General features: G+C 33.7%; 1 protein-coding gene across 1 annotated transcript in view; it reads left to right on the forward strand.

Moving 5' to 3' along the window:
* Positions 1-11,684: 11,684 nt before the first annotated feature.
* Positions 11,685-23,986, forward strand: part of SLC9A9 (solute carrier family 9 member A9) — a 675,208-nt gene continuing 662,906 nt past the window's right edge. Inside the window, exon 1 of the mRNA XM_032346649.1 lies at positions 11,685-11,835. The gene's annotated coding sequence lies outside the window, so the exon portion shown is untranslated. The remainder of the gene's footprint in view (positions 11,836-23,986) is intronic.

Raw genomic sequence — 23,986 nt, forward strand, 5'->3', positions numbered from 1 at the left:
AGACACCAAAAAAATCTAAATAAAAGGAGATGGTGATATACCATGTTCAAGGACTAGTAGATTTAATATTATAAAGATGTTAGATGTAAAGATGTTAATTTATAATTCAACATAACCCTCATCAAAATTCCAACAGGTTTTAAAATTAAATTGACAAGCTGAAAACTCACACAGATACAAAGAACCAGGAATAACCAAGTTATTCTTAGTGAACAAAAAGCTGGAGTACTGGGTGCCTCCGTGGCTCAGATGGTTAAGCATCTGCCTTCAGCTCAGGTCATGATCCCAGGGTCCTGGGACCAAATCCCACATCCATTCTCCCTGCTCAGCAGGGAATCTACTTCTCCCTCTCCCCTTGCTCCCCCTGCTTGTGCTCTCACAGTCTCTGTCAAATAAATAAATAAAAATAAAATCTTAAAAAAAAAAAAAAAGGCTGGAAGACTGAGTAAATACAAAGAGTAGAAACACATGCACAGGTGGTCAGCTGATTTATGACAATCTTGACCTGTGTTTTCACATGCCAAATACCAAAATCAGTTCTAAAGGAAAAATTGAATGTGAATGATAAAATACTAAAGTTTTTAAAGGAAACAGGAGAACATCTGCTTAATCTTTGGTAGGCTGTCATTCAGGAAATCCCTGAGACTGCCCCCAGGTTCAACAATTTACTAGAACAACAGAACTCAGCAAAGCTGATAGACTCATGGTTACAATTTACCGTAGTGAAAGAATACAGATTAAAATCAGCCACAGGAATAGGTGCATAGGGCAGGGTGCAGGATAGACCAGGCACAGAGAGCTTTCAGTTGTTCTCTCCCAGTGGCATTGTGTGAACAATGCTTGCTTCTCCCAACAGTGATGTGTGGCAATGCACACAGAGTACTGTCAACCAAGGAAGCTCAACCAAATCTTGATGTCCAGGGTTTTTATTGGGGGTCAGTCACATAGTCATGGTTCTCTTCCCACATTGCTAATCTTAGTCTTCTGCTCTTCCAAAAGTCAGTGTGATATCATATGGGCCAAGACCCCCACCATAAATCATACTGTTAATATAGACTATTTGGTATGGTTTGAGGCACCCCAGGTGAACAAAGACACTCTTCTGAGGCAGGACATTCCAGGAGCCTACAAGTTAACTTCCAGGAGCCAGGGATAAGGGCTGTATGTGTCTTTGGACAAGATTAATCTTTGGTACACTTGGGTAAAAGTTTTTAAACAGGAAATATCAAAAACTCTAGACATAAAGATAAAATAATAAATTGGTCTATATATTAAGAACTTATATTCATTCAGAGAATGATGAACTCAGAGTAGGAGAAAGTATCTCCAATACATATATTTGACAAAGATGCATCTAGTTTGTGTAAAGAACTTTTAGAAATCAGTAAGAAGAAACACCCCAATGACGGTAGGGGTTGGGGGACAATAAGCGAAAGAATTAAGAGGGATCTTTTGAAAATATAAACCTCACCTTTATTAGTTACTAGGCTAACAAATTAAAGTCATAATATGACACCACTATGTACCTAGACAAAAATGAATAAAATGAAAAAGATAGACAATACCAGACTTGACAAAAATGTGGAGCAGTCATACCTCTTACACAATGCTAGTGGGGAGGTCACTTGGTCCTTTGGAAAACTGTTTGGCCATATCTACTAAGAGTGAACATATGCATACCCTATGACCTAACACTTTTATTTCTAAGTGTATACGCAAGGGAAAACTCACACATTCATTCACCAACAGACATACACTAGAGTATTCATTGCAACACTATAACAGAAAAAAAATGAAGAATATTCAAATGTCCATTAACAAAGAATAGATAAGTTGTGGTATATTCACATGGTAGAATATAATATAGCATTGAGAATTAACGATCTACAGCTATGCAAAATGATGTGGATGAATTTCACAAAATATTGAAGAAAAACCAGACAAGGCAGTGCATTCTGTATTATTGCACTTACATAAAATAGAAAATCAGAAATTAGGAATCAGTTTATTAGTTATTTTTAAGCAATACAAAAGGCATATAGTGACTGGAAGGTGCACAAGAAAGGTTCCAACAACAACTGTTCCAAGAAAAAAACAGTAATATACATGGCAATGCAAATCCAAGGAGAAAGACACTTTTTCAAGGAAGCCAAAAACTGTGCAGAAACCTGATACCTAGATACATTTCAATTTTCAAAACAAAATGCTTAGCTTCTCTAAGGTATTTACATTCAAGATACCTGAAGTTTTCCCAGTAATAAGTAGGCATTTGATTTGCATTTGCTTGGGGCGCCTGGGTGGCTCAGTGGGTTAAGCCCCTGCCTTCGGCTCCGGTCATGATCTCAGGGTCCTGGGATGGAGTCCCGCATCGGGCTCTTTGCTCAGCAGGAAGCCTGCTTCCCTCTCTTTCTCTCTGCCTGCCTCTCCATCTACTTGTGATTTCTCTCTATCAAATAAATAAATAAAATCTTTAAAAAAAATGATTTGCATTTGCTTTATAGATGATTCTTAAGGAGACAAAGGTAAGTAACTTCTTAAGAGGCGGACATAACTTTTAAGAGATTTTTTATGGTGGGGATGCCTGGGTGGCTCAGTGGGTTAAGCCTCTGCCTTCAGCTCAGGTCATGATCTCAGGATCCTGGGATGGAGTCCCGCATTGGGCTCTCTGCTCAGCAGGGAGCCTGCCTCCCTCTCTCTCTGCCTGCCTCTGCCTCCTTGTGTGTGCTCTCTCTCTCTCTATCAAATAAATAAATAAAATCTTAAAAAAAAAAAAAGATCTTTTTTATGGTCTGTACTCATCAAGGTTTCAAAAGCAATGTGCCACCGTTTTGCACAAATAGGGTACGATTAAATATTTTATTATTGCCCCTGGTTCCTGACACAAAGCTCCTAAAGTGTTTGGAATTTCCTTAGAGATAAGTCAGGACTCCAGTAGCTTCAAAATTGGCGATGGTTACCGGAAAGACCAAACCATGATTAAAAGCTGGGAACTTTCAGTCTGACTTCTAAATCCCAGAAAGGGGTCAGGGACTGGGGATTGAATTAATCACCAAGAATAATTTAATCAGCCATGTCTATGTAATAATATCTCCACAAAAACCCCTAATTGATGGGGTTTGGAGTTTCCCAATTGAACTCATCAAGGTGCTGAGTGGGTAGTGCACTCAGGGAGGGGTGGAAGCTCCACATCATAAGCCACCCCTCTACCTTGCCCTATGCATCTCTTCCATTTGACTCTTCTGAGTTGTGTCTTATATTAAACCAGTAATCACAAGTAAAATGCTTTCCAGAGTTCTGCAAGTTGTTCTAGTGAGCTATTAAACCAACAGAGGCAGTCAGAGGAATTCATGAATACTTGGTGTGCTGAGCAGAAATGTAGGTACCCTTGGCACTCTATGTCCCTAGCTTCTCAAGTGGTCTTGAGGGACTAAGCTCTGACATTTGAGGAGCCTGATGCTAACTCCTAAGAGTTCCTGCCAGAATTGAACTGAATTGAATTGTTAGACACCTAGTTGGTATAAGAATTTATTGATGTGAAATAAAAAACTCTAAAAAAAATCTCTTTTCACAATGACAGTTGTTATCATCTGAATTGTGACCCCCTCCCCCGTTTCCCCAATTCTTATGTTGAAATCCTTACCCCTAGCATTACAAAATGACCGTATTTGGAGATGAATTCTTTAGAGGCATGAATAAGCTAAAATGAGACCTTTAGCTTGGATCCTAATCCAATCTGACTAGTGTCCTCATAAAAAGAGGAAATTTGGGTGTATAAGCAGACACTAGAGGTGTGTACAAATGGAGAAAAGACAGGAAGAAGGAGCAAATGTGCAGCCATCTCCAAGCCAAGGAAAAAGGCCTCAGAGGAAATCAACACTGCTGGCACATTAATCAGACTTTTAGCCTTCAGAACTTTAAGAAAATAAATTTCTACTATTTAAGCCACTTAGTCTGTGGTATTTTGTTATGGCAGCTCTAGCAAACTAACACAATTTACTTTTCTCTGATTTTATATGCTTATTTTAGATCAGATTCACTTCCTCTGATTTTATGTGCTTATTTCAGACCAGGGGTTTTAGCCTGGAAATTTAGGAGTGCATTAACTAATATCCCTAGCTCACACTATCCCAACCTAAGGATTTAAATCATAATTTTCATACTTAAAAACAATACATGAATCATACATTCAGCAGTATCAAGATCAAGTAGAGGAATATCTCAAAGCACAGAACAAAAACATAAACAGTTGGAAAGTATAAAAGATCAGAGAACAGAAGGACACATACAGAAGATTCAATACTGAATAACACAGGAGTTCCAAAAGAAGGAAGAATAAAAGATGGGATAATATCAATAATTAAACATTTTATAGAAAAAAACTTGTCTTGAATTGGAGAAGGATATTTGTTTACAGAATAAAAGAGCTCAGGCAGGATTGATGAAGAAAAACACTGTTGTGGAAAATAAGACCATAGGCTCACAATGTAATTTACTAAGAATGATAAGGCAGAAAAGGAGGGGAGTTCCCATCATCTATTGCAAAGTAATCATAACTGATTTCTTAATACATTAAAATTATCATGGTTTGCTTCTACACAATAGTGCAATCAAATTCTAGTTCCAAGATTTACATTATAGTCAACAGGGAAGACAAGACCAAAGTGACCATTAATGAGAAAGGAAATATCGGCAGTCACAAATCAGCAAACAAAACAGTTACCTGAAAGAGGTGCCAGTATCATACAATGAAAATGTGTCATGGAAACTATTATTAATATCTGAAGGACCCATCATTTTGTTGAGATATCAACTTCTTCCCCATACTGACTTAATGCTACCTGGTTATAGACCTGTTAGAAATAATCTGTTTTAATTTCTGAATCCAGAGGATAAAGAAAAGTAAAATTAGCTAATGGAGGAAGACTAATTATGAAAGAAAAAAGAATCAGATAGGAGCCAACTCTTTACTTAAAGTATTAGAAAGTTTAATATAATTTATATTTAGAGAAAGGACTAAATATATATTTAGAGAAAGGACTAAATATTATATCATAGAGATATGATCCATCGACTATAATGCAATCAAGATAACATTTATCAGTGTCAAAGAAAGTTGTTTGTAAATATGTGCTAGAATATATCACTCAGCATAAAAACGGAGGAAATAGTATAGGAAAAGACTGTAATCAAACAACAACAAAAAAAAAACCCAACCCCCCCCAAAAAAACCCACCTCAATACATGAGAAGATAGAGTAAATGAAAGAATGATGAGCTCTGACACATCTGTTATCTAAGAAGATACGTAAACAGATGTAGAGTGACTGAATATGTGTAATATAAATACTAACTGGTACTTGAAGTATAAGTGGCATACTGAATAAGAATCTTGATAATAGACTCTAAAGGCAATTAAAATAGATCAACAAATTCTAGGAACTTGTGGGTGGGGAGAGGAGAAGTGAAAGTGTTCTAAAGGGCTCATCCAGAGAAGGAACGGAGCACTGAGCAAACAGAAATAGGTGAAATCTTATTTGCATATAACCCTTATTTTTGTATGGATTTCACTTTGAATGTATGAAAATATAATCACCAGTTGCATGAAAAAGTGCAAATAGAATTTCATAATTACAAAGAGGAAAAGATAAGAGTAATGATCAAACAGGAAAACTATGTAAGGGAAATAATTAAAATAAGGACACATTTTAAAAAATGCAAACAAATAGGATGAAAAGAATAAAACATGAATGTTTAATTTTCCCAATGTATAAAACAGCTTCTCATATTGGCTTGAAAAAAAACCTATCAATATACCCCTTAAAAAAAGTGTTTAAACAAAGTAGTGAAGAAATGTTGAAAATTAAAAATGGCATAACAGATAAGCGATTGCATACAGAAAAATTGAGGAAAGACAGCATTAATAGCAGATAAAGTGAATTAAGGTTAAAAGTTCTAAATAAGATAAAGACTATGCAATGACAAAGGCACAGTTTACAAAGAGCATATAACACTTATAAGCCAGTTTTTAAGATGTTACCAGCTTCAAATTTACTGTTCCATATTTTGCTTTGTAATTCTGGAATTAGAATTCTGAAAAGCATTTCTGATATATCAGTTTGCTCCCTGTTGAGCTCTGGCAATAAGGGGCAATAAAGGGTTATCAAAAGATAGAAGATGAAAGAAACTGTTCTTTTTCTTACCATTTGTATCTTGTTCCTATTAGCATCACCCTAATACATCTTTACTCTGCAGTAACATTTCCTTACGGTAGCAGCAGCTGACTCTGCAGTTTTCTGAACACCATGTTTATTGTGCCACTTCAGGTAAACCAACATTAATGGTCTTCCAGCTTTTTTTAGGGTTAAACCCCAATCCCAGGAGTCCACTCATCTTAGCTCAGAAATGCCAGTATCAACCAACAATACATCCTTCTTTGGCATCTCCGCTCTGGATATTGTCATTGCTTCTGCAGTTTCTAGCTCTGTGTTATTCAAGGGTTCTTGTTATGCCTTTCCTTTTGGTTCTTTAATACCTAATTAACTTTTAGATTTTTTATATTGAATTATCTCATTTAAATAACTATAAGAGGGCACATGGGTAGCTCAGTCGTTAAGCATCTGCCTTTGGTTCAGGTCAAGATCACAGAGTCCTGGGATTGAGCCCTCCCTGCTGGTGAGGGCTCCCTGCCAGGTGGAAAGTCTGCATCTCCCTCTCCCACTTCCCCTGCTTGTGTTCTCTCTCTCTCTCTCTCTCTGTGTGTGTGTGTGTGTGTGTGTGTCAAATAAATAAATAAATAAATAAAATCTTTTTTAAAAATTAAAAAAAAATAAGAAATTATGGTTTTGAGAAGATGGTCAGAGAGTTGGTACCATAGATGTGAGATTTTTAAAATTTGTACATAAAAACAGATGTTACAATTATAATGTCATATTATAAAGTCAGCAACGATAATATTTACAAACAAGACAACAGTAGTATATCCTTACAAGCTTCAAAATAGAAGCAGGTGGAGAAAAGCCATCAGTAGACATGAGACCTATATCTTCTGGGTGTCTATGCAGGGAAAAGCAGAGAGAAGTAATAGGGTATTTGATGGACCTGAGGAGAGAAGAGCCCCACGTAAACTAAAAAGTATTCACTGGAAATCATGGCTATTCAATTTGGAAACAGTAACTAAAACTGGAAGAGATTTAGCATATTTCAATAACCAGTAAGTCTTAAGAACTTGCTAATTCCCTTAACTTCTCATAGGGTTTCCTCCAAGTACAAGGCTTCATACTGAAGAGAAATTGCTGTGATAAAACAAAATTTTTCAGATTAGAAACAACTGAAATAAAGGAAAAAGAAGGTCTAGATAAAAGAGAAAAGGAAGCAGCTAGAAACTGCCCCAACCAAGCCATTACTAATACATGAAAACAACACAAAAAAGGATCTCATAACTAGTTAGAAAAGCTATCTGAACTAAATCTAAGAAATCATGAAAATTAAATTTATATAAAAGTAAGAATAGAAAATAAAAATAGAAAACTTTTTTTAAGATTTTATTTATTTATTTGACAGAAAGAGAGAGCACAAGTAGGCAGAGACACAGGCAGAGAGAGAGGGAAGCAGGCTCCCTGCTGAGCAGAGAGCCTGATGTGATGCAGGGCTGGATCCCAGGACCCTGAGATCATGACCTGAGCCTAAGGCCGAGGCTTAACCCGCTGAACCACCCAGGTGCCCCATGATATAGAAAACTGTTGAAGTCAAATACTAGGCAAGTATCTATAAGAAAACACAATAATAGAATAGCCCTGCAGGCAAAGAAAACACACTAGAAAGACATACTAAACATACATGCAAATTGAAACATACTATTTTAAAATGAGTTAAAAATATTAGAAAAAGTTAGAAGGTATGTAAAAACAACAAGAATCAGAACTAGAAAAACTCAAATTAGCTGATATAACTCAAAAATAAAAATCTATTTGAGAATTGATGAATAAACTAGAGAAATCATATACTCAAATATAACAAATAATATCTTATTAGAAAGAGTAGATTAAAAGACTTAAAATAACAAAAAATGAGATAAAAAGGATTTGAGAGAAAATGACAAATATTGGAGAGATAAAAAGATTTGACATATGGAAATGGTAATAGAATAGAATAGAAATTTAGGTAATAGAACAAATATAAAAAACTTGCTGAGGGGTGCCTGGGTAGCTCAGTTGTTGAGCATCTACCTTTGGCTCAGGTCGTGATCCTGGGGTCCTGGGATCAAGCCCCACATCAGGCTCCCTGCTCAGCAGGAGACATGCTTCTCCCTCTCCCACTCCCTCTGCTTGTGTTCCCTCTCTCGCTCTCGCTCTCTCTGTCAAATAAATAAATAAAATCTTGGAAAAAAAAAAAAAAAGAAAAACTTGCTGGAAGTATTATTATAAAATAGGTGTTAAAAGAGCATACTGTTAGCTGAAAATATCAACCCAGAACAACCAAGACCAAGACATATTCTAATAAAATGGACTTAAAAGAAACAGAAAAAAATCCTTTGGGAATCTAGGGAAAAGAGCATATATTTAGTAAGGGCATCAAAATGATATTACCATGAGATTATTTTTTAGCATCAATACTTTAAGCCAAAAAAATAGAGTAACACATTTAAAATACTTAAATGTAACAAGGCATAAATAGGATAAAGCAAATGAGTAATAATGATATATTCTATATCTATTATTTTGTGTGGCCTTGAGAACCAGGATTCTCAGTGCAGAAGAAACAAAGTACAGATGTAAAATTAAAAAGGTTATATAAAAACCAGGTAGTTTTGAATTTGTAAAATCCTAGAAAAAAAAATTACCAACCAATAGCAAATAGTGACCCTAGTTTCCAGACTATTGTTTGGACATACCTTTTTTTGTTTGTTTGTTTGTTTAAAGGAAACCATGGCTGCTTCAAGAAATTACTTATGATGAAATTAGCAGACACATTCTTTAAAATATAAATATTTTGAAAGATTTATAGGAAAACATGAAAATGAGAGGAATGGAAGATATGAAAAAACCTTAAAATGAAATATTTATATCTAAAAAAATATCCAAATGAAGAAAAATGAAAAACAAAAGCAATAAATGAGCTGACTGTACCCTAAAATAAAAGATAAATGAACTGAAGATATAGCAAACAACAACAAACTTTGAAGCTAAAGGACAAAGATCAAAAGGGCTGACAGTAAATGAATACATTGATTCTTGTGACTGTACGGCAATATCAAGTATCAAGTAATCTAAAATAAGTATAGATGGTGTCCTAGAAGAGGGGGGCAGAAAAATTTTTAATGAAATAACGGTCAAATATTTTTCAGATTTGAAGAAAATTGTCTATGCACAACAGCCCAAAGTCTAGTGAGTCCCTAGCAGAGTGAACGCCAAGAAAATCATACCAACACATGGAAATTATTGAAAGTTAATGACAATAAATAAATAAATAAATAATGAGCCAAAGACAAAAAAGACATTTTACATATAGTGCAGTTAATAAAATAAGAGTTGACATTGACTTTTCATTAGAAACAATATAAGCTGGAGAGCAATGGAAAAACATCTTCAAAGTATTGAAAGAAAGAAAGACCTATAACCAGATTCTATATCTAGTTAAAATATCCTTCAAAAATGAAGGCAAAGTAAAGACATTTTTAGACAAAGCTAAGAAAATGTATCACAAACCAACATTATAAGAAATGATGAAGTTATTTTAGACTTAATAAAAATAATGCCAGATGGAAATGTGGACCTACACAGATGTTCTAACAACCTAATTAAAAGCATTTTACCTGGTTAGGTAAAAAAGCAAGGCAAACTATATGGTGTGCACAGTAATCACTTTGAATATGAAGACAGTGGTAGGTCTGTAGTCATAAAAGAAAGCTAACATGGCTATACTGATATCAGAAAAATAAACTTCAGGTGAAATGGTATTACCAAAGTAAAGAATGGCATCAAATTAATGGATCAGTTCATCAAAAGGGATACAAGTCTTGAATGTATATTCACCTAACAAACTGAGTTTCAAAATGCATGAAACCAAAACTATGAGAACTGAAAGGAAGATTACATTAATCTATAATTATGGTTGAATATTTCAACACTGTTTATAACTGATGAAAGAAGTTGACAGCAAATCACTAAGTTTATAGAAGATATGAACAACAATATCATTCTGCTTAACCTAATCGAAATATAGAAACTACATCCAGCAAAAAATACATGTTCCTTTTGAGTGCACAGAAAATACTCATCAAGATAGATTATATATTGAACCACAAAAACATTCCAATAAGTGGAATGTAGTCAATATCATACAGCATTATTCTCTGACTATAATTAAATGAAATATAAAAATAATTAAAAAATTATCTGTAAATAAATACCTAAATATTTGAGAATTAATTACACAGGTTTAAATGACCTATGATTCAATGAATAAATAACATGGTAATTTAGAAAATATGTTGAACTAAACCGAAATGATATGAAATTATTTTTTAATTATAATGAGAATACACATCAAAACTTGTAGAGTGCAAATAAAGTGATTCCTAGAAGGGAATTTATAGCTTTAAGTGCTAATGTTTAAAAAAATAATAATAGTAAGAGAAAACTTTTAAAAATCAATGATCTATTTTAAAGAGCTGAAAATTAAGGCCAGTATAAGTAGAATGAATGAAATAAAGAATAGAATTTGAATTAAACAATAAGTAGAAAAAAGTCCAGTGAACAAAGAGCTAGGTCTTTGAAAAGATCAATAAAATTGATAAACCTCTTTCTAGAATGATCAAAAAAATAAAGGAAGATAAAAATGTCAAATATAAGGGAATGAAAAAGGATAAATCTCTATGGAGCTTATATACATTAAAAGAATAATAACTACCTATTTTGTGAAAAAAAAAAAAAAAAAAAACCTGACTACTTAAAACTGATAAAATTGAAAATAATCTGAAAGATCAAATTAACAAAATTGGCACAGAAAAAAGATACATGTGAAAAACTCTCCCATTAAACATGAAATTTATTTTTAAAAACTCCCCACCTTTAAAACAAAAACAAAGTCATCAGTCCTACATGATAGGACTGGTAAATTTAAGAAAAGATTGAAAGAAAAGTAACACTAATCTTATATAGATTTGAGAAAACAGTGGGAATGAAATACTTCCAATACTTCATTTTAGGAGACCAACATTGTCCTAATACTTAAAACTGGAGAGAGAGGTTACAAGGAAATAAAATTACAGACTAATATCCCTTATGAAGGTAGGTGCAAAAATTCTTATCAAAATACTATAAATCTAATCTAGTAATACATAAAAATAATGTATCCTTACCAAGTAGTATTTATCCCAGATAAGTAAAATTGATTCAACTTTTAAAAAATACAGATATTTAACTTGAAATGGATCAGAGATCTGAAAATAAAAGCTAAAACATTATGAAACTTCTAGAAGAAAGCCAAGTAGAAAATCATTACAAAACTGAGGTAGACAAAAATTTTTGAAATAAAACACCAAAAAGTCCCATCATAAAAGCAAAAAATAATAAGCTTATCACAATTAAAAACTCTTTAATTTTTTTAAATGTCTTTTATAAATTTTAATATATTCTTTAATAAAATAAGGAATTAAAGTGACTGGGGAACTGGTTACAAAAGTTATTGAGAGAGTGGGCATGTTGGATCTGAGATGTAATTGGTTGAATATGTAAATTTCAGGCATCCATGAGGAGATCATCCTGACTCTGTTGACATCCTGAAGTAATGCTCAATGCCAAGAAATCTCCTTGACCTTAAAAACCTATTTGGCAAGGTAAGGCCATACTTCATCCCAAGGTAGAATGTGAAAGCAGCTATATACCTTAGGACTAACTTACAATCTATTATTCTTTTGCAAACATCACTTATTGTTTGATTCTGACCTTCCTACTCCTTTTCTTCTTTCCAGTTTCTTCTCAATCATCAGCTATTGATTAACAGTGCTCATCCAACTCATCCTTACTGAATTGTCTTTCTTTGCTTGATGCTGTAGAAGTGCTGAAAGAGCCCATAGTGATAACTGCTTTTCTTTTCTTCTGTGCTTCCCACTCAGGATTGTTTTATTATCCATTTCCTAGGTGTAAACCTGTATTATAATGTGTTTTGTTATGACACAGTTGCAGTCTCCATTCCTTTCAGAGTGGTCTTAAGAAATGTTATTATTTTAGGTTTTGCAACGGTGTTTTTATTTTATTTTTTTGCCAGTTTTATTGAGATATAATTGATACATAGCACTGTACAAATTTAAGATGTATAGCATGATTCAACTTACATATTTGTGAATAGATTACCACAGTAAATTTAGGTAATTTCCATCATCTCATATAGATTAAAAAAAAAAAGGAAAAAGAAAATGTTTTTTTCCTTGTGATGTTGAGTGTTTTTTACCTGTGATGACAACTCTTTACTCTTTTAACAGCTTTCAAACATACCATAGAGCAGTGTTAACATAATGAGTTAACATTATGAGTCATTATTATGCATATTACATCTGTAGTACTATTTATCTTAGAACTGAAAGTTTGCTCCTTTTCACCACCTTCATCCAATTCCACCCTCCACAACCCACTGTTTCTGGTAACCACAAATCTGATCTCTTTTTTCATGAGTTTGGAGGGGTTTTTTTGTTTGTTTGTTTGTTTCTTCAGATTCCACATATAAGTGAGATCATGTGATATTTGTCCTTTTTTAACTTATTTCACTTAGTATAATATCCTGACGGTCCATCACTGTTTTCCCAAATGGCAGGACTTTGTTCTTTTTTTAAATGGCTGAATATTCCACTGAATGTGTATTATTTATGTATTATGTATGTATTACCACAACATCTTTATCCATTTATCTATGAATGGACACTTGGGTTGTTTCTGTGTCTTAACTATTATAAATAATGCTACCATGAACAGAGGAGTCCAGATATTTTTGACAATGTTTTCATTTCCTTCCAATATATTCCCAGATGTGAAATTGCTGGAGCATATGTTAGTTCTAATTTTAAGTTTTGGAGGAACCTCCTTACTATTTTCCATAGTGGCTATACCAATTTACATTTCTACCAATGGTGTGCGTGTTCCCTTTTTTCCACATCCATATGAGCATTTGTTATCTCTATCTTTTTGATTATGCTGTGAGGTGATACTGTGGTTTTGATTTGGATTTCCCTTTGGGATATTGAGCACATTTTCATGTATCTGTTGGCCATTTGTATATTTTCTTTGGTCACATTTTTTAATTGTATTTTGGGGGGTTGCTATTGAGTTGTATGAATTTTTTATATGTTTTGGGTATTTTATTTATCAGATATATAGTTTGCAAATATTTTTCCCATTTTGTAGGCTGTCTTTTTACTTTGATCAAATTTTTTTTGTTTCTTTGTTTTTGTTTTCTGTGCAGAACTTTTTAGTGTTAGGCGACCCACTTATTTTTTACTTTGTTGCTTGTACTTAAGATGTCATACTCAAAAAGATCATTGCCAAGACCATTTCAAGGTTTTTTTCCTTGTGTTTTCTTCTAGGAGTATAAGGTTTCTAATTTTATCTTTAAGTCTTTAAACTATTTTAATTCATTTTGTGTTGTATAAGATAAGGGTTTAGTTTAATTTCTTTACATGGGAATACCCAATTTTTCCAGCACCATTTATTGAATAGACTGTCTTTCCTCCATTGCGTATTCCTGGCTCTCTGGTCAAATATTTGTTGACTGTATACACGTGGGTTTATTTCTGTGTTTTTGATTCTGTTCCATTGGTCCATATGTCTGTTTTAATGCCAGTATGATATGATTTGATTACTATAGCTTTATAATATAGCTTGAAATCAGGAAGTATGATGCCTCCTATTTTTTTCTTTTCTCAGGATAACTTCTGCTTTTTAAAACACCCCATTAAGAAAATGAGAAGGCAAGCCATAGATTGGGAGAAAAAGTCATATATATATATATATATATATATAACATTATATATTTATAATTATATTTTATATAAAATTATTTGTTTTTCAATAATATATTACTAGTAAATAAATGCTGAAAAGGTATTTATTATCAATAGTCAGAAAAATGCAAACTGAAACCCAGATGACCAAATGACTATAAACCTTTTAATTCGATCAAGATGAAAAGAACTAGGAATACCAACTATTGGCAAGAATGTGAAACAACAGAAACTCAAACATTGCTGGTGGTATTGAAAAACTGCACACTTTAGAACACTGTTTAACAGTTTTACAACATCTTAGAAAACATTTATACAAACAAGTCGATGTCAAGAAATAGCCTAATAATTTACCTTATTCCAAAAATGAGGAGAAAATTATATAGAATTTCATCCCAGTAATAATCAGTGCTGGAAGGCTATGAAACATCATTTACATTTCCCCAGAAAAAGAAAGAACATCCAAAGAATTTGATATGAAACCAAATTATTGCACAGGTTTAGGCTAACAGATGTTATAAACCTATAAAAATCATAGGATAAATTATATCACTTTTAAAAAGGAAAACACTGAAATTATTAAAAAGAAAATGAGCCTAAAGCTAAACCAAAGAAAAAACAAAAACTTGTAGCAAACATTTAAAAAGTAAAAAAAAAATAAAAAGTAAAAGAAGAAGGGGTGCCTGGTGGCTCAGTCAGTTAGGTGTCTGGCTCTTGATCTTAGCTCAGGTCTTGATCTCAGAGTTGTGAGTTAAAGCTTTGTGTTGGGCTCCACACTGAGCATGGAACCTACTTAAAAAAGAACAAAAAACAACAACAAAAACCAAACCCATAAAATAATTTGACAGAACTAAGTCCAAACATATCTCTCAGATGAATAAATTTACATGGAATAAACTTACCTAGTAAAAGAGAAAAACTCTTAGATTGAATCACAAAGCAAACCCAAGTATAAACTATAGATTAAAGAGATCTAATCCAGAAAAGTTGAAAATTAATAGTTGGTATAGACATAACTACAAGTACCCACAAAATAAAAATAGGGGATATTTGTGCATGTTTTTCCCCAGTTTTACTGAGAAAGAATTGGCATACATCACTGTGTAAGCTTACGGTGTACAGCATGATGGCTTGATTTCCATGTATTGTAAAACGATTCCACAATAGGTTTAGTTAATATCCACCATCTCATGTAGATAAAATAAAAAGGAAAAGGAAAAAACAATGTCTCCTTGTGATGAAAACTCTTAGGTTCTACTCTTAACAACTTTCCTACATACCATACGGCAATGTTAACTATAGTCATTATGCTGTATATTATATTTGTATTATTACTTTATGTGATAAAGATAAATATAAGATATAAGATAAACATAAGATAACCAGAAGTTTATACTTTTTCACCACTTTCTTCCAATTCCCCCTCCTATCATCCCTGCCTCTGGTAATCAATTATGATCTCTTTCTATGAGTTTAATGTTTGTTTGTTTGTTTTTCTGGATTCTGTATATAAGTGAGATAATACTGAATTTGTTTTTTTTCTGTCTGGCTTATTTCCCTTAGCATAATGCCTCTAAGTCCCATTCATGTTGTTGGAAATAGCAGGATTTCCTCATATTTATGGCTAAGTGATATTCTGTTACACACACACATACATACATATTCCATTATATTGATGTAATTATAACTAAGTACAACTAAATATATGTATGTGTGATATATGTATATGTGTATATATATGTGTGTGTATATGTATATATATATGTGTGTGTGTGTATATATATATCCCTCATCTTTATCCATTCATCCATCAGTGGACACTTAGGTTTGTTTTTATTCTTGGTGATTGTCAATAGTGCTGCTATGAATATGGGGCTATAGATATCTTTTCAATTTAGTGTGCATGTTTATATATGTCAATTTTTTTCGCACTAATTGTTGGATGCTTATCAATCCCATTTCCTCTTCCACATGGGGAAACTACATTTCCCAGCCCAAACTTCAATATGGGTATAGCCTGGTGACTGGATTCTGGCTAAAGTAATGTGGTGGACAGGATACACCCACTTGCATGTCTGACAATAAAATGTTTCATGCAGTCTTCTCACTTTTTCTCTTGATTAACAATAAGCAAAAGACTCAAAATAAAATTCTGAGGGGGCCAAAGAACATGAATTGAACTAATTTGCTCTTTTCTAAATATCAGTACGTAGTTGATAGAGTATGCTTATTCCTCTAGAGAGTATGGCCCTCCACATAAGCAGGTGACATCTTCAGGGGTGATTTCCTCCTTCTGGGGGCTCTACTTAAATCCCAACTATCAGATATCCTTAAACTTCAGGGGAAAGGTAATGTTAAATTTTGCTGAGAGTAGTGCAATATAAAAACCATTTTCATTCAGCTACTTTCCACCATATAGAGTCTATGAATCATCAAAGTCTTATACAACTATTAATAATTTCAGGTCAGTCCAACCATTTGATGAGAATGATCTCATTCCTGTCATATCCCTTTGTCCATATAATTTCTATTACTATATTGTGTACTAACTCTTGGCATAGGGTTATGATTTGGGGTTCTTCTGGTAGCTGATCTTTTAAGTATAAACTAGTTGCCAACTCCTAGTTACCACTTTTATTGCTAAATATATCCTGTTACTATCTCCTGGAACCACTTTTCAAATCTTTCATTTAACCCATATGCAATCCTATGATTTTCTTTCATACAAAGTGGAATTTTCCGTTTTGGTTTTTTTTTTTTTTTTCTCTTTAAGATGTAAAGAATTTCTCACTATGATATTTATAGAATTTTTTGCAGATGATCTGGTGATTGTAACTAGTGATAAAGAGTCAAATTATATCAATGTATTAAAATGTGTTTGAGCAGTAAAATAGCACCACATTTTAGATTTCAAAGTCCTATTGAACTGCTCTAAAATCTCAGCCTTAACACATCACTGTTGACAAAATGATGGATGTTATACTCTTTTAAAAGTTTCCTTATGAGATTATTTAAAATTCCCCCTGCTTTCCCTATCCCATATGTCTGGATTGTCTATGCTTCATTGGCCCAAATCAAACATTGCTTTTGGAGTTTGGGCAATATAATGGCCTCCTTTGTCTCTTAGGCCCCTGGCTAAGGTAAAGTTTAAAAGTACATCATTGAATGTTAAATCATCCTCTGTTACACTTATAAAACTGGCTCATATTCTCCAAGTCTATTTGTCAATGTTATTCCATATCTAAATCACCCTATTGTTCTCTTAAAATGAGAAAATAAAAGGTACTTTATTATAAAGAACATAAACATTTTTTTCACTTAAAGATTATAGTCCTTGATTTAATTTTCCTTCTTGTTCCTCCTTAACTGTTTCTGAAAAATAGGAGACACAGCCTGTTAGCTAATAGTTCCTAAAAAATAGTAAATTCCTAAACAATCTTTGGGCCTTGTTTAATGATGAGAATTTATTAAAATAGTGGTTGTGTTACTTTTTTAAAGCTGCCATAAAAAGTATCACAAACTAGGTGGTTTATAAAAAGAACAACAAAATCTATTGTCTCATAGTTTTGGAGGCTAGAATTCTAAAATTAGGTGTCTACAGGGTTATGCTCCCACTGAAGCCTGTAAGGGAATCCTCTCCATCATATCATTCTAGCTTTTGGTAGTTTGTCAACAATTTTTGGCATTCTTTGGCTTGTAGAAGCATTACTCCAGTCCTCTATCTTCATGTGGTATTCTCCCTACATCTCCTGCTGGAAGCTTTCCTCCTTTTGAAGCTCAGACTTCTGGAACAGTAGTTTTAAGTTTGTGGGTACAGGAAGCAAAAAACTTGATAGTGGATACTAGGAATGATGGTGAGTGATGCCACTCCCATATCCTCTAGGAGCATATTTCTGTCTAAGTTAGTAGCCTGTATACAATGTTGTTTTTCCCTTAGCCAGGATTCACAGGTCCAGGAATCAAAGGATAGAACTGGGAATGAATCCTGTTACTGATTGATGCAACTGTTTTCCATACCCCAAAGGCTGACCAGTAATAGTGTTTTACTGATTAGTTGAAATGAATTCTCTTAACAACAACAACAACAAAACCTCTCAGTAGAAAATAATTAGTAAAATAAATAGATAATTATATATCGCTTATACTGTAAATTTTTAGAAGAATTAAGTAGCTGCTTATTTGTGTCTTCTCTGAATTCTTTATAGTTTTTTCCCTTCCATTTGTGAGTTGTTACTCCTCAATCTTACCATCTCAAATACCTCATTTATCCCTATCGGAGAGGGAAAAAGATAAACCCAATTACCAGAACAGCTCAAGAAAAAATAATACCTCCTGTGAAGCAAGTTAAAAAAAAAAAAAGAGGCAGATTTTTGACTTTATATTCTTGAGTTTGCTGTACTAGCTTACCATAGTGAGGTTAGTTTCATTGTCATTCACTTTGAGTTTTTGAGTATAAGATATATATTTACCAATAGAAAAGTATGTGGACACTATGCCATGGTTTATTCACCTCTCTTTTGTGTGTAACTTTATTATTTTTGAAATACTTTTACGTTTATTGTGTTGTTTAAACAAAAGATCTTTGAAGTAGATTTATTGTGTTTTTAAATAAGAACACTAAGGTTTAAGGCAGTTAAACAATTTGTGTTCAGACATGTAACTAGTTTAGTGGCAAATATGAAGCTCAAATTCTACTCTTTTTTCCCGCTACTGCTCAGCTTTAGAACAACTTTACAAATGAAATCCTCTAACAAATATTGTAATAAAGACTAGTGTATTAAAATTCTCCTTTTAAACTTTTAAAACTAATGCTGCTTGTATGAATCTTGTTCTAAAAAATATAATAGCTTAAAATCTAATTTCCATTCATCATTTACTTCTTTTTTTTAAAAAAAGTTTATTTATTTATTATTTATTTATTGAGAGAGAGGGAGAGAGAGAGAGAGAGAGAGAGTGTGTGTGTGTGTGTGTGTGTGTGTGTGAGCAGGGGGAAGGAACAGAGGGGGAAGGAGAGGGGAAGAATTTCAAGCAGACTCACACTGAGCGCAGAGCCCAAGGTGGGACTTGATCTCACAACCCTGACATAATGACTTGATCCAAAACCAAGAGTTGGAGGCTTACCTGACTGAACTACCCAAGTGCCCCTTTTCATAATATACTTCTAAAAACTACTTCTGCATTATTTGAATATTAAAGTATATAATAAAACAATTTTAACAAAAAACAGTTATAGCTGAAAATTATCATTTCTTAATAACGAAAATTTTTTTAGTTATAGTTTAAGAAGACCTCATGCATCATTCAAAATAATTTTCAAAATTACTTCATGTATTTATCCCAAGGACATTTAACAAGTTGTAGGGGCAATATTTCCTTTTATTTATGTTTTCTGTAGTAAAGTATTGCAAGTCATCAGGTGCCAGTGTTTAGGTCACAGGTATAACTCCTAAAAGAAGTAATCTACTTAGAAAGGAAATGACTGCCCACTTTGTTTAAAATCAGTCCTGTGTGTTAATTTAAGAGAGGAAAAAGTATACTTTTAAGTAAAGATGATGATCTAAATATCTCTCTGCACCCCTGATTGCTTTTCTGAGCTCCAGATATGCTTACCTGTCATAATGACCCTATCCACTGGGATGACCACTAGACACTTCAAACATAACCTGGTCTTGCCAGAACTCTTGTGTTAGCCCTTTATCCCTGTCTTCGTAGAAGCTAAAATCCAATACATTCTTATTTCCTCTTTCCTTTACACCCTATATCTATCCTTTCTGCAGCAACTGTTGGATTTACTTTCAAATTATAACCCAACCACTTCTTGAAAACTCTACTGCCACTGCCCTAGTCCAAGTTGCCATCATCTCTCATCCTAACTACTGCAGTAGTCTGCCTGCTTTTATGAGACCATTATCCTACCATCCAGTCTTTACATGGAAGCCAGACTGATTTTTTTTTTTAAAGATTTTATTTATTTATTTGACAGACAGAGATCACAAGTAGGCAGAGAGGCAGGCAGAGAGAGAGGAGGAAGCAGGCTCCCCACTGAGCAGAGAGCCCGATGTAGGACTCTGAGATCATGACCTGAGCTGAAGGCAGAGGCTTTAACCCACTGAGCCACCCAGGCGCCCCAGCCAGACCGATATTTTTACAATGTAAATTAAACCATGTCTGTTACTCCACAGCCCACAACATGGCCCAATGTCCTTATCTTGGTTTAAGGGCCTACATAGCCTTCTGTCTGGCCCCATCTTGTACCACTTTCCCCTTACCACTGCTCTAGCCACACTATCTTTCCAGCTCTTCCTATAAACACACCAAGCTTGTTTAGATCTCAAGGCCTTCCCACCTGGTATTTCCTTTACCTTTCACTGGAGATATTTGCATGATTCACATCATTCAGGTTCCCCGAGAAACTTTTCTTGCTTGCTCTATCTAAAATGTACCCTCCCTGCTACTTAATTGCTTTTGAATCCTTGATTCATTTTCTTCTTAGGAAGTGTTTATTTTCTGTTTTTACACTAATTGTCCCTCCTGCATGAATAGGAGGTTTGTGTTTTTCATGGCTCCATCCCCAGTGCCTGGTGTAGTGCCCAGTGCTTAGAGAGAACTAAGTATTTTTGAATGAATGGATGAATGCATTTATTTAAATATTCATAGCTCTAAAATTGAGGGAAAATAGTTTAATTTAAAAATATATAATGCTAGCTTAATAGTTACATTGCTTTGGAAAAATCTTAGTTAAAATTGTCTGCAATTTGCTTCCCTGTAGAGTTGATCTGCTGAGTGACTCAACCCTTAATAGGCACACCTGATGGCAGATGCAGGCAGTGCAAAAATAAGGACTAAAAATATATAGTCTGTCTTCATCTACAGCAGTGGTTCTCAACATTGGTCATACACTAGAATCACCTGGGGAAGTAGTAAGAGTCTGATAAGCAGGCCAGATTCCAGAACAAATAATTCAGAATCTTGGAGGGTTGCATTTAGGACTCCATTAACATGTAAGAAAATCTCCCCTTCTGATTATAATGGATATCCAAGATTGAGAACCACTCACTGATCCATGAGGCAAAGGGTTTTGCAAAACTATTCCTGATGCCTACAATAGTGTATGAGGTATTCCAGTACCTGTTGAATTAATTAATGGGTGGGTTAATGAATGGGTAAGTGTAAAGTGTGTTGATAGCCAGTTGAACTGAGCATCACTTGAAAACCATTCAGAGGGCTTGGCTGGTAGGTTTGGTAGATTTAGGATCCCTAGTTACACTTGAAATTTAGATAAAGAAAGGTTTTTTTGTTTGTTTTTTAAGTAATGTGGGTCCCAAATATTTCAGGGAGCATACAGATACTAAAAATATATTCATTATTTGCCTGAAATTGAAGTTTAAGTGGGCATTCTGTATTTTATGTGGCAACCCTACCTACTAATGAAGGAACAGTTAAGGTTTTCTTGTAAAATTCAGCATATTATTAAAATATTTAAAATAATTCACTGTTGAAGGGAATTTAATCTTCTATCTTCAGCTGTACAAAGCTACCATAAAAACAGTCTATTATTCTTAGGAATTAACTTTGCCTTTTTAAGCTATTAATAGAGTAATCATAAAAAAGAAGTGAATTCTTCCACATTATAGATTTTTCAAATGAACTTAGAATTTAAATTCTTCAGTATCTGTTTTTGAACTATCAAATCTTATACACTAGAGTAAAAAAAGAAAATTCAGAGTGTTTTTAAGATCTGTGAAGTATACTCTCAGCATAACCTCTGAATCAGAGACTTTATCAGGTGCTATATTTTTAATTCTCTTCATACCCATCTGAAGTGTGAGAAAGACAGTCCCTCAGGCTCTAGACCTGTATTTTTCCCCAGCTATTTTCTGCTCACTATACTGACTAGTTAAAGTGAAGATTAAATGGTGATCTTGAATAAAACTTAACTTTAATCCTGGAAAAATAAAATAATTGAAACAAATCAATTGAATAATTGGTCATACAAGCAGAAGTCTCAAAGACACTGCCTTTTTCCTAAAAGATCCGTAAAAGTCCCCATCTTTTGCAAATAGCAGATAAATGCCTTTCCACCAATAGGTAGCATTACTCATGTGTTCAGAAACTCTCCAATGGGTGGGTGACCCCCCAAAAGTATCAATTATGTTTCATTTTGAATGTGGAAAGAATGAAATGTTGAAAAGATAAAACAGGAAAAGCTATTCACATTTCTAACATTTTCTTTCTCCATTTAGAGAAAGCACAGTATGGGCTAGATTCTATGCTTCCTGAAGAATTTGCAAGAAGTGGCTTGCTAAGAGTTAGATGGTCGAAAAATATTTGATTTTATTTGCACAATGTTTTTGATTGTTTGAGTACCTCCTCTTCAAAATTTGCCCAAATGTTGTAATGAAAACCAAACTTTTATAGCAATTTTCCAGGTTCTGTGCCATTTTTTTGTGGGCATTTTAGTAACCATCCCTAAATCTAATAATGGATTAAAAAAAAAAATCAGAAAAGGAGAAAGTCTATTCAGATACAAATTTTAATTCATCCATCCCATAATTCTGAGACTACTTCAACAAAGGTAAAGTCAAGTAAGCTATGTATTTTCTGCATATCGCTCTAGCTGACAATCTGCAGTGAGGATACAAGAACATTAGAACTCAAATTGAGTTTTCTGACATGGAGTGTATCTGGCACCATGTTCTTTCATAAACATTATTGCACTTTTCTCTGAGTTTAAGATTACATAATTGCAGGATTTGTACATTTTCAGCAACACACACTATTTAAGATATCTGATGTAGGTATTACATAACTTTGAAGTACAGAATTTCAAATTATATTTTCAGAAAGACTGTCCGGGGGAAGTGGATCCAGGTGGAAGTGTTTAGCTCTGTTTTGACTTTTAGTAGTCCTCATATTTACCTTGCAATTCAGTATAAAAGGGAATGCTCTCAATTCAAGATATTATACATGGAACTATTTGATTCCCTAACAATGTTTGTCACATTTCAAACATATGTGTATATGTATTTTCTTAGTGTATTGATTTTATGTTTTTTTTTTAAATAGGATATCTATGTTAATAATAATAATAAGAATAAGAAGAAGAAGAACTATTCCTTGCTGAGGCATTATAGTTAAGGTTAAAGGAATGGGCCCTGGGTTTTTTCTTCTTGTGTTCTGACCCTACCTCTAACTCTTACTAGCTGTGTAACTTTGGCAAAACTAACCTCTCCAAACCTTAATCTCCTCATTTGAAAACTTGAGATAATAATAATAGCTACCTGTTGGCACTGTTGGCTAACTGAGAAAATATATGCGAATTCCCTAGCACACAAAAGGCAGTAGGTGATTGGTAGCTGCTCTTCTAAGGGTGGAATCTGTAAACTGGAAATTAACACTTTAATGAACTCATTTCTGAACTAGAGATAATAACAGTAACTACCTTTAGGATTTTTGTGAGGATTAAATGAAGTAAGGTGTGTCTACTACACTAAGCTTAGTGGCTGGTATATAGTAAGCAAGTCAATAAATGGGAGCCATTGTTTTGTTGTTATTATTCACCAATAAAAATATCACCCTCATTTTATTGAGTAGAAACTTGGGCCAAAATAGGCTAGAAGGTAATTGGGCCAGCAGTCATACCCTGGTCTGGCTCCAAAGACCGACCTCCTTTCATGACAATCTATTTGGCTCTAACCGAGGGTAATTCTGTCATTAAAAAACTAAGAGCGAGAGACCAAGAAACGTGTTTTATTTCAGTTCAGTTGCTCAAAGACAGGACATTCTTCCTACCACTTTGCTTATTACTATATAATAACTGAAAAATACATTGTTTACTCTAAATTTTGAGGCCTTTTAAAAAACACCATAATGATCTTTTTTCATTCATACAATGAGAATAGAGATTGCACAATCAAATAAAAAAACAAACTAATATGATATTCTTTAAACCCTCCAAAATATCTGCTAAAATTATAGACTTAGTTATAATTTT

The sequence above is a fragment of the Mustela erminea genome, chromosome 1, assembly GCF_009829155.1.
Source record: "Mustela erminea isolate mMusErm1 chromosome 1, mMusErm1.Pri, whole genome shotgun sequence".
In the NCBI taxonomy this organism is placed as follows: Eukaryota; Metazoa; Chordata; class Mammalia; order Carnivora; family Mustelidae; genus Mustela; species Mustela erminea.